At 37.8% G+C, this 9,525-nt stretch overlaps 1 protein-coding gene across 2 annotated transcripts in view; it reads left to right on the top strand.

Moving 5' to 3' along the window:
- Positions 1 to 606: 606 nt before the first annotated feature.
- LOC133636189 (zinc finger protein 687a-like) overlaps positions 607 to 9,525 on the top strand; it is a 52,356-nt gene continuing 43,437 nt past the window's right edge. For both annotated transcript variants that reach the window (XM_062029955.1, XM_062029954.1), the window contains exon 1: positions 607 to 691. The gene's annotated coding sequence lies outside the window, so the exon portion shown is untranslated. The remainder of the gene's footprint in view (positions 692 to 9,525) is intronic.

Genomic DNA, 9,525 nt, shown 5'->3' with positions numbered 1-9,525 from the left:
TTTAAACACAGTTGTGCAACTTTAAACCAACAATTAGTATTAGGAATAAAAAAATATTATAATCCATATGCTGTTTGTGGCATAGATTCAAATACAGGTGAAACTCAAAAAATGTGAGTATCGTGCAAATGTTAATTTATTCCAGCCATTAGATTTACAAGGTGAACCTTCTGTATCACAGGCTCAACATGCAACTCAAGATGTTTGAAGCCTTCTTTGGATAGAATTTTGATGATTAGGACTTGCAGTTTATGAAACTCATAAATGTGAGTTTTCAAAAACTAACCCATGATCATCAGAGGCGTGCATGTAATGAGTTTATATCACATTTAATTTTGCATTTGAAATTGAATTCCTGACGTGAGTTTCACCTGTTTGTGATTTCAATTGTCAAAAGTGCAGTAAAAATGATTTGCCGTAAGGAATTGTATTGAATTAAGAACATTTAAAATGAGCTCAAAGTGCTGTACAAATTCGGGGAAATTACGAAGATCAAAGGAATTGATGTCATTATATAAATAACATTTGACTGGTTTGAAAATGAAAAATAGAATAGGTAATATAATTGAATAAAATATTTAAAACCGTAGTAAAAAGTCTCGCTCAGCTTGTTTTTGCTGTGGCGCATTATGGTGACGTAATATATGTGTGACCAAGAGGAAAGTCAGGCTTCAACTTCGCTCGCTGGGAGGTAAGGTGACGCCATTACAACACGTTTGTGACAATGTTCTCAATAAACGTCATCCTAAACACACATTTTAGGTGAACCATGATTATATATTAGCTGGATGGGGCACTTGTTGGTCAGTTCGTCACTTTTACCTGATTGACGTCAGCAGAGCCAGCTAGCTGTGCTAAAATGTTAGCAGAAGGAAAGAAGGAACCACTTGTTGATGTAATGTTCTGCATCAATAATAATATGTATAATAATGCTTGACCTAAGTGTTGCTTATATAGTATGAAGCTGTGCAGCCTTAGCTGACGTTTAGCAGCGATAACCAAACAATGTGGGCAAGCTGTTACATTATAATCAGTTAATGGAATAGGCTCCAGCCCCCCACGATCCCGAAAGGGACAAGCTGTAGAAAATGGATAGATGTTTTAGTCATTGAATTTACTTTTCATAAATGGAAATGGAAAATAACATAAAATGACTGGTTTATTAGAATTTCATTTTAAAGTGCAAAAAATAAAAAAACTAAGCACCTTTTTTGGTGTCGACATGAATCTAAAAAATAGTTTGATTTATATTTTATATATCATATAACAAAAATGTAAAACGCCAGTAAATAGAAAGGGTAGAACAGACCAAATCGAAGGTTTTTTAAATTGTTTTATTCCAGACACCGGAAGTTTTATTTTCAAAGTAAAATCGTGGATAATTGCTATTTCACCATGTGTCCCGTGAGTATGACTCCGGCTAAAATGTATTTGGAGCCATACACAGACATGATTTTAGACATGGCATGATAATTGATCTACAGAAATATTTTGAAACCAGAAGTAGCGACTTCAAAGACAGGACCGCAGACTGGCTTGTAAGAAATGTGTACTATAGTGATCAGTGCAGTACGCTTAGCTGTTTCACTAGTAGCACAGAATTGCATATTTGGGGTTAAAACGATCTCAATCCACACAAGTGTAGTTTGTAAACTGTTTATGTCAGGGGTCGGGAACCTTTTTGGTTTTAGAGCCATGAAATCCAAATATTTTAAAATGTATTTCCGTGAAAGCCATATAATATTTTTTAACACTGAATACAACTAGATGCGTGCATTTTTAAGTAAGACCAACATTTTCAGAGTATAATAAGTCTCTTATTCTTTTTAATAACATTGTTATTCTGAAGCTAACCAATAATAAATAAAATACTTCTTACCATTAATGCGACTTCTTGAACAGGTGTGGTGGAAAACGGATGGATGGATTCAAATGCATGAGAATGTTTTATATTTTTAACGTTATTTTTAACACTGTGATTACCAGCTGAATTATTCATTACTTATCGTGTTAAGCAATGTCAGCTAAGATTTATCTGAGCCAGATGCAGTCATCAAAAGAGCCACATCGGGCTCTAGATGTGGCCCCTGGTCTATGTCTACACACAAACGCATACACCTGCTGCCCTGCACATTTTGTCCAATCAGAAGCCTGAAAAAAGCAGCAGCAGCTGACTTGGTAGCATTACACCTCCTTTATGTTTATTTTGATATACTTTAGACGAACAATGACATGTACATTATCTTTAAAAGCCTGAACGTACACAGAGCCCTGGGAACATTATGTATCTTTTTTTTTTTCAGTGTTTAAAGTGCGTATGCACGCCCGTGCTGCTGAAACCCAACACTCATAGAATTAGAACATGTTCAGCAACATGGTGATGTATTGCATGTGCACTGAAGTGTACATTATTTCTAAAATCAGCCCGCACTAACGAGCCAAGGAAACCCTTTTGCATGTTTGAGTGCCTATATAAAAATTGTGTGCCGCTGCAAACTCTCATGGAATTATAAAGCATTTAATCATGGATATAATGATATAGTACATGTGCAATGAAGTGTATATTGTCTTTAACATCAGTACACACTACAAGGAACAGGCTACATCAAAGGTCCCCAAACTTTTTGACTCGGGGGCCGCATTGGGTAAAAAGAAATTTGATTACAGGCCAAAAGTTTGGACACACCTTCTCATTCAATGCGTTTTCTTTATTTTCATGACTATTTAAATTGTAGATTGTCACTGAAGGCATCAAAACTATGAATGAACACATGTGGAGTTATGTACCTAACAAAAAAAGGTGAAATAACTGAAAACATGTTTTACATTGTAGTTTTTTCAAAATAGCCACCCTTTGCTCTGATTACTGCTTTGCACACTCTTGGCATTCTCTCGATGAGCTTCAAGAGGTAGTCACCTGAAATCAATCAATCAATCAATCAATCAATGTTTATTTGGTTTTTAACTTCCCAGGTGTGCCTTATCAGGGTTGGTTAGTGGAATTTCTTGCTTTATCAATGGGGTTGGGACCATTAGTTGTGTTGTGAATGAGAAGGTGTGTCCAAACTTTTGGCCTGTACTGTATGTATCTATGTATGTGTGTATATATATACACAAACCCAGTTTCCATATGAGTTGGGAAATTGTGTTAGATGTAAATATAAACGGAATACAATGATTTGCTAATCATTTTCAACCCATATTCAGTTGAATATGCTACAAAGACAACATATTTGATGTTCAAACTGATAAACATTTTATTTTTTTGCAAATAATCATTAACTTTAGAAATTGATGCCAGCAACACGTGACAAAGAAGTTGGGAAAGGTGGCAATAAATACTGATAAAGTTGAGGAATGCTCATCAAACACTTGTTTGGAACATCCCACAGGTGAACAGGCAAATTGGGAACAGGTGGGTGCCATGATTGGGTATAAAAGTAGATTCCATGAAATGCTCAGTCATTCACAAACAAGGATGGGGCGAGGGTCACCACTTTGTCAACAAATGCGTTAGCAAATTGTTGAACAGTTTAAGAAAAACCTTTCTCAACCAGCTATTGCAAGGAATTTAGGGATTTCACCATCTACGGTCCGTAATATCATCAAAGGGTTCAGAGAATCTGGAGAAATCACTGCACGTAAGCAGTTAAGCCCGTGACCTTCGATCCCTCAGGCTGTACTGCATCAACAAGCGACATCAGTGTGTAAAGGATATCACCACATTGGCTCAGGAACACTTCAGAAACCCACTGTCAGTAACTACAGTTGGTCGCTACATCTGTAAGTGCAAGTTAAAACTCTCCTATGCAAGGCGAAAACCGTTTATCAACAACACCCAGAAACGTCTTCTGCTTCGCTGGTCCTGAGCTCATCTAAGATGGACTGATACAAAGTGGAAAAGTGTTCTGTGGTCCGACGAGTCCACATTTTAAATTGTTTTTGGAAACTGTGGACGTCGTGTCCTCTGGACCAAAGAGGAAAAGAACCATCCGGATTGTTATAGGCGCAAAGTTGAAAAGTCAGCATCTGTGATGGTATGGGGGTGTATTAGTGCCCAAGACATGGGTAACTTACACATATGTGAAGGCGCCATTAATGCTGAAAGGTACATACAGGTTTTGGAGCAACATATGTTGCCATCCAAGCAACGTTACCATGGACGCCCCTGCTTATTTCAGCAAGACATTGCCAAGCCACGTTGTTACATCAACATGGCTTCATAGTAAAAGAGTGCAGGTACTAGACTGGCCTGCCTGTAGTCCAGACCCGTCTCCCATTGAAAATGTGTGGTGCATTATGAAGCCTAAAATACCACAACAGAGACCCCCGGACTGTTGAACAACTTAAGCTGTGCATCAAGCAAGAATGGGAAATAATTACACCTGAGAAGCTTAAAAAATGTGTCTCTCCAGTTCCCAAACGTTTACTGAGTGTTGTTAAAAGGAAAGGCCATGTAACACAGTGATGAACATGTCCTTTCCAAACTACTTTGGCACGTGTTGCAGCCATGAAATTCTAAGTTAATTATTATTTGCAAAAAAAAAATAAAGTTTATGAGTTTGAACATCAAATATCTTGTCTTTGCAGTGCATTCAATTGATTATGGGTTGAAAAGGATTTGCAAATCATTGTATTCCGTTTATATTTACATCCAACACAATTCCCCAAGTATATGGAAACGGGGTTTGTATATACACTGCTCAAAAAAGTTAAAGGAACACTTTAAAAACACATCCGATTTCAATGGTGAAAAAAAAAAAAAGGGATATCTATACTGATATGGACAGTTTAATGTCTCAGGAACAAAAGGATACCACATTTTTTGATGGAAATACAAGTTTTCAGCCTACAGAGGGCTCAGTATATAGACACCCCAAAAATCAAAGTGAAAAAATGATGTGGCAGGCTCGTCCATTTTGCCTAAATTCCATTTCTGCAACTCAAAATTATTTTCAATATCTTGTGTGGCCCCCACGTGCTTGTATGCATGCTTGACAACGTCGCGGCATGCTCCTAATGAGACCACGGATGGTGTCTTGTGGGATGTCCTACCAGATCTGTCTAAGGGCATCAGTGAGCTCCTGTAAAGTCTGAGGAGCAACATTATGTCCCAGAGGTGTTCTATCGGGTTTAGATCAGGTGATCGTAAGGGCCATTCAATTGTGTCAATTCCTTCATCCTCCAGATACTGTCTGCACACTTTTGCCATTGTCGTGGACCAGGAGGAACCCAGGACCTACTGCACCAGCGTAGGTTCTGACCATGGGTGCAAGGATTTCATCCCGATACCTAATGGCAGTCAAACTGCCGTTCTCTAGCCTGTAGAGGTCTGTTGGTCCCTCCATGGAAATGCCTCCCCAGACCATCACTGACCCACCACCGAACGGGTCATGCTGAATGATGTTGCAGGCAGCATAGCGCTCTCCTTGGCTTCTCCAGACCATTTCACGTCTATCACAGGTGCTCAGGGTAAACCTGCTCTCATCTGTGAAAAGCATAGGGCTCCAGTGGCGGACTTGCCAATTCTGGTGTTCTATGGCAAATGCCAATCGAGCTCCACGGTTCTGAGCAGTGATCACAGGGCACACTACAGGACGTCGTGCCCTGGGGCCACCCTCGTGAAGTCTGTTTCTGACTGTTTGGGCAGAGACATTCACACCAGTAGCCTGCTGGAGGTCATTTTTTAGGGCTCGGGCAGTGCTCAACCTGTTCCTCCTTGCACAAAGCAGCAGATATTGGTCCTGCTGCTGGGATGAGGAACGTCTACGGCCCTGTCCAGCTCTCCTAGAGTAACTGCCTGTCTCCTGGAATCTCCTCCATGCTCTGGAGATTGTACTGGGAGACACATCAAATCTTCTTGCAACAGCACGCCATGTGCCATCCTGGAGGAGTAGGACAATCTGGGCAACTTCAGGAGGGTTAAGAAATCACCTCATGCTCCCAGTCGTGATGACTCTAGCTAAAGCCAACACTTGTGGAAAAACAGTTAAAAAAGATCAAGAGGGAGGAACTTGAAATGGCCTGCACCTGCAAAACCAGTCCTGTTTTAGGGGTCATCTCGTAGTTGCCCCTCTAGTGCACCTGTTGTTAATTCCATCAACACCAATGCAGCTGAAACTGATTAACAACCTCCTCTGCCACGTACCTGACCAAAACCTTATCAGAAAAGTGCAATTGAATTCATGCCATACCCTGATAAAAAACTGTTCCTTTAATTTTTTTAAACAGTATATATATATATATATATATATATATATATATATATATATATATATATATATATATATATATATATATATATATATATATATATATATATATATATATATATATATATAAATAATATTCCTTGTGCACTAATTGACTGAAAGAGCGTGCACTTGCTGCAGCGCAAGCGCGAGGATGTCACGTTATCGATGGGAAAATGCATTTTTAGACAATTTGATTTTCCTGAGCGGCAAGGAGACCCAGAGAGTAACATGCGGTAGAAAATGGATTAGAAAGGACAGATAAAAAAATAATAATAATGAAAAAACAAACAAAATAAATAAATATATATATATATATATATATATATATGTATGTATGCAGTGTTTCCCATAAACTGTCAAGATACCTGTGGCGGTGGGGGCGTGGCTATGGGCGTGGTCACCATGACATCATCGAATAATTTGCATAATTTACTACAATGATTTGATTTTCTCTAAAAAGGCTAAAAAAATGTTTACTTACTAATTAATAATAACAGTTTTGTTTTAAACGTCCATCCATCCATCCATCCATCCATCCATCCATCCATGCATTTTACAATATAATTACAACACTTTATGTACATATTTATATACAGATTTGAACAATAAGTTATTCACTGAAATATATTTATTAATTGTGGTTCTTACAAAAAATATATCTTATAAAATATAAAAGCTAAAATGTCTCAAAGCTCTGCCCCTTTAATTAGTGCATACTAAATAATTTAACTTTAGCCTACTACTACAACCATATTATTTACCAGCAACATAAAGTGAAACAGAGGCAGAGGTGTCCTGCCACAGTCAGTAACAAACAAACAGAAAACAGTAGTGGTGGTAGATAGACACAGAGCTTCATCAAACATCTGATCCACTGAACAAGGAGCTCCAAAAATCTTGAACTTTAGACTGCCATCAGTTTTACTCCCTACACTTAACCATGTGTTTCCTACTGCCTGCAGACTTTGCACCCTTTGTTATATACACATGTTGTGTTTCTAATATAAATACATTTAATAAAGTCAAATACAAATAAGGCAACAAGAGAAGTATCCTACACTTCTCTTTTGTAAAGTAAATCTGAACAGCCGATATGGGCATATACATCAACTATATGATTTGCCTAAAAAGCTGGAGAGGACAAAAAAAATAAAAATAAAATAAAATAAATATTATTATTATTATTATTTTTTTTTTAAATTTGTGGCGGGCATAATTCTTTTGTGGCGGGCCGCCACAAATAAATGAATGTGTGGGAAACCCTGTGTATGTATATGTCTTAATTAGATTATCCAAAAAAAAAAAAATAGTGCTCGATACCGTGGTAGAGCGTAATATGTATGTGTGGGAAAAATCACAAGACTATTTCATCTCTACAGGCCTGTTTCATGAGGGGTTTCCCTCAATCATCAGGAGATCTCCTGATGATTGAGGGAAACCCCTCATGAAACAGGCCTGTAGAGATGAAATAGTCTTGTGATTTTTCCCACTCATACATATATATGTATGTGTGTGTGTGTGTATATATATATATATATATATATATATATATATATATATATTTTTTTTTTTTAAACTTGGGACTTTGGATCGGATACGGCCCGGCCTGCCGCATTCAAAATCCGGCCCGTGGGCCGTAGTTAGGGGACCCCTGGGCTACATCATGTTTTTTTTAGTTGCTTGGTCGCTTTTTATGCGAATGGAAGCAAGACACAGAAGTTACTTCATGATCTGTTGTTAAATAAGGTCTAAAAACAGAAGATAATGTTGCACCTTTCTTATGACACAGAGCATGAATCTTTCACTGGTTTGTGGTACTTCTGATTAATAAATAGATTGAATGTGCTTCCATGGCTGTATGTTATTGTCAACAAATGCGGTATTATTTGAATGGCAAGTTTGTCACTTCTATCATTGATTTGTTCAATATTTCCTCCGATCCTTGTAGTTACGAGCACGCAGCACAGTTTATGTCAAGGGGTGGTGAAAAAAGCTTTGTCTTTTACTGACCAGTTCCTTCAACTAAGATCTTGATTCATCCATGTTGAACACTGAGTATGTGAGCTAGTAGGGGGCGGTGTGAGGGGAACACACAGCACTCAGCGCAAGTGCTCACTCGTCCATTTGGTTATCGCTTAAATCTACTTAACATGCTATACAGATAGGTGAAAATTTTACTCTAGTTTTATTACATTTCAATGGATTTATTTTAGGAGCAAAAATCGATAAAAAGTTGAAATCCCTATTCGCACATGTGCGACAGGTTTTTTTTTTTCCAAGTCGCAGAGTAAATTTGTTGCACCGGACAGCACTGGTGTTGCATGGTTCGTAATCAAATCATTTTTTGCCTTTACTTCCGAGTGAAATGTGCTTATACATTTCTGTTGATGTCAGTCCTCGTTGTGCCATGTCTAAAATCATTTCTGTGTAGGGCTCTGAATTTATATTTTAGAGTTCCGTAGTATCCCAGCTTTTCACTTTAAAAATAAAAACTTCCAGTGTCCTAGGCCAGTGATGTCAAAGTCAAGGCCTGCGGGCCATATGAATTATCTATGGCCCCCGGGATGATATTTGATTAGTATTGGAACCGGCCCGCTGGCCACAGCCGCCTGGTGCTGTTTTGCACGCACCAATACTCCATCAGTGTTGGCGCTAGGAATTTTTTAAATGGGGTCCTAGGGACCCCATCAAGTCATAAAAATGGGGTCCCACAGTACATTTTTGGGGTCCCACTTTTTTGTAACCATTTTGAAAACAAATGATAAATGTATGCATGATCCTGTCATACCTCACATTCTATATTGTGTTTTGGAAAAAGGTTGTCATAAACGTTACTTAATTCATTAAAAAGAATAATACAAAAGAAAACACATTTTTATGCATATGTACATTTATTCAGTTATAAACATTCATTCACTTTCTTCTTTCCTTCATGGATCTAAACTTTACCGCTGCCAGTATTTTTTCTATATTTTTATTGTAATACTTTCAGAATATGTTTGTTCTATTTTTGGCCAAAGTAAGACAAAGAAAACAATCTGACGTTGTCTTTATTTTTTAGTTTTAATGCAATGATTTTAATAGTTCGGCGCGCGTGTGCACATAATTTCCCCCATGCGGCCCCTGAGCTAAAATTAGTTTGACACCTCTGTCTTAGGCTCTGAATATGAAAAAACATCCGTTTTGGTCTGTTTTTGCGGGATTTAAAATGTCTTCATATGAAATATGAAATGAAAATCATACAATTTTTTTGATGTTTTTGCCAAAAAAA

The sequence above is a fragment of the Entelurus aequoreus genome, linkage group LG20, assembly GCF_033978785.1.
Source record: "Entelurus aequoreus isolate RoL-2023_Sb linkage group LG20, RoL_Eaeq_v1.1, whole genome shotgun sequence".
Taxonomy (NCBI): Eukaryota; Metazoa; Chordata; class Actinopteri; order Syngnathiformes; family Syngnathidae; genus Entelurus; species Entelurus aequoreus.
This window is presented reverse-complemented; position numbering and strand designations above follow the sequence as displayed.